This window comes from Sitophilus oryzae, unplaced genomic scaffold (genome assembly GCF_002938485.1).
Source record: "Sitophilus oryzae breed Bouriz unplaced genomic scaffold, Soryzae_2.0 scaffold_1669_pilon_pilon, whole genome shotgun sequence".
NCBI lineage: Eukaryota > Metazoa > Arthropoda > Insecta > Coleoptera > Curculionidae > Sitophilus > Sitophilus oryzae.
Window position 1 is genome coordinate 117,323 of NW_022146357.1, and position 2,865 is coordinate 120,187.

Sequence of the window (2,865 nt, forward strand, 5' to 3'; positions counted from 1 at the left end):
CTCAGGATTAAAATAATACCATCAAAACTCTTCCGCGTAACTTTGTAGATATAGGTAGGTATATTTAATTATAATATACATATGTCTAATTTTCGGCATCTGCCTCCAACATATATAAACGTAGAGAGACAAACCGAATTGGGTCAAGACAACTCAAAATAAACCGAAAATGCGACAAAGTTGAATGAAATGCGACACTGACCTGCTTCGAAGAGTGCACCTTAGTGTAAAGAGACTGTTTATTATTTAGTGATACAAACAAAAAGCTTTAAAAGGTTCAAAAGTAAAATCATCGAAGGGAGCTTTTTAATAAGAATTTGCAAAGGTTTTTTAAAACTCATAGAAATATGCAAGATGATGATAAATCAAAGAACGGATTTTATATTAACAAAAATGTCAATAGATAAAATAAACATTTCGTATTATTAATTTTATTATTCCACTGATGGGCTAAAGCTATTTTATCCCACTAGTGGATAAAATATCACTTTAAACGCTTCATATGACTGGATATACGTCCTATTATTGTATTATTTTTGATAAAAGTATTTTATATTGAATCAAATAATCGATTTTTATTTATTTAAAAAGGAATATTTTTATGGAGTTATAATTATTGGAAACTTCAGACTAAAAAAATATTATTGGAATTTTTAAAATAATATTTCAATATTTTAAGAACTAAATAGAATGAAAATCAAAAGAAAAAAAATGAAGAGTTCTATTTCTTCTTTTCAAATCCTTATTTATTTTATTACTTTCCACCTTATAAAGCAACACAAAGTACGACTAAAATTATTTTATATGGCCCGAAAAAGCCTTTCCAGGCTATTTGAGACCCATTAAGAATGTATTTTTGGGTTATTAGGGTCGTATATGAGGTTTTATTGGAATATATTAGTATTACGAAGGGGATCGTATTATAATAAGAACGTTCTACGTATTACCGATTTTATTTTATTTCTTATTCGTATATAAGGTTTACTTAGCTATTTGTATCTTGATATTCCACAGTTACGTATAGAATTAGTATTAAAGAACTGTCTCTATTGTCTCTATGATCTATTTTAAAAATCAAAGATGAGAAATTAAATTTACAAAATAGAAGAGCAATCGTCAGCATTAATTCTTTAACCCTCTCGGGACGGAGGTATCTCCGGATTTAATAAGAAAAAATGGGTGCTGACTGCCAACGGAATCTACATATATAAAAAAAATATTGAAGTATCAGTTTTTAGCTATATGTTGCGGAATAATCGAGATTCGACTCGAAAATCCATATTTTCAATTTCTCCTGTATCAACATCATCATTATGATCATCATTATCATCATCATCATCATCATCATTTTCAGCTTATTCATCCATTGCCAATTATGGTCTAGCTTCCCTCGCATATTTATATACTCTCTTTATAGTTGGGCCCATTGTCATCTACTGTTAGCTATGCGGGCCCAAGTTATCTCTGCTAATTTCTTAATGTCATGGGCCCATCTCAAGTTTGATCTTTCAAGGTTTGGTTAGGTCTCTTAATTCCTCGTGGGTACCATGCTGTAATTTTTGTGGTCCATCTGTTGTCAGGTGTCGTGTCCATCGCCACTTAATGACATCCATTACTTGGGTCTTTTGTTGTATCCACTCTATTCTTTTACGGTATTTCGTTCCATTGAGCGTTGTGTGACTTGCAGTTATCTTATAATGTCCTTTTAAAGTGTCCAGGTTCCCCATGCATAGGGTCATGACTAGTAGTACACATTTCTTAAATATTTTCTTCTTTAGATAAAGTGACATTCTAGATTTGAATATGATTGAGTTTCTTTCATGCTAACTTAATTCTTCTGTTGATTTCTGGTAGTAGAGATCCCGAGCTGCGTATAAGTTGTCGTATACAGGGTGGTCCGAATTGTATTCCGGAAACTTCGGCAGCATATTTTACTGATAAAAATAAGTAAAAAAGTTCATATAAATGTATGTCCTAAAATGCTTAGTTTCGGAGATACAGGGTGTAGAAATTTCATTTTTATTTCGATTTTTTCCAAATAATTTCTGAAGTAATGTCAATATTTGGATGAAAATTGGTGTCTGGGAGTTTTTTGATATGAGAAATTTGATTTTAACGTCAAAATGACTCCTATTTGTAGGGGGCGCCACCTACATGCGTTTTAACTGTTTTGAAGAGTAATAACTTTTTGTCCGTACCTGTATAAAACTACCGAGTGAAAAAATATACATTTCCGTGATTTTCTACGTAAAAAATATCTCTTGGCAAAAATCGCTACGAGCAACCGTTCTCAAGATATTTACAATGGAAATAGTCAATACATGTCATTATTGACTAAAAATAAACATGTTGAGTAAGATAGTTATTTGACTGAAATGAGAAATTTGGGAACTTTTTATTTTTTTAAACTAATCATAAATTTTTCTTCGAAAAAATCATGATAAAACAGTTTATGTTGAACTTTTGGCACAAAAACATTGCAAATTTATGATTTTAGTCTAATAACTAATATTAGTCAACATGTTTAATTTATGTCAATGATGACAGGTATTGATAATTTCGATTCCAAATATCTCGAGTACCATTGCTCGTAGCGATTTTTACCAAGAGACCTTTTTTACGTAAAAAACGTCGTAAATATATATCTTTTAACCAGCTAGTATTATACAGGTACGGACGAAAAGTTATTACTCTTCAAATCAGTTAAAAAATACATAGGTGGCGCCCTCTACAAGTAGGAGCCATATTGACATCGAAATCAAATTTCTCATGTCAAAAAACTCCCAGATACCAACTTTCATCCAAATATTGACGTTACTTCGGAAATTATTTGGAAAAAATAGAAATAAAAATGAAAATTCTACA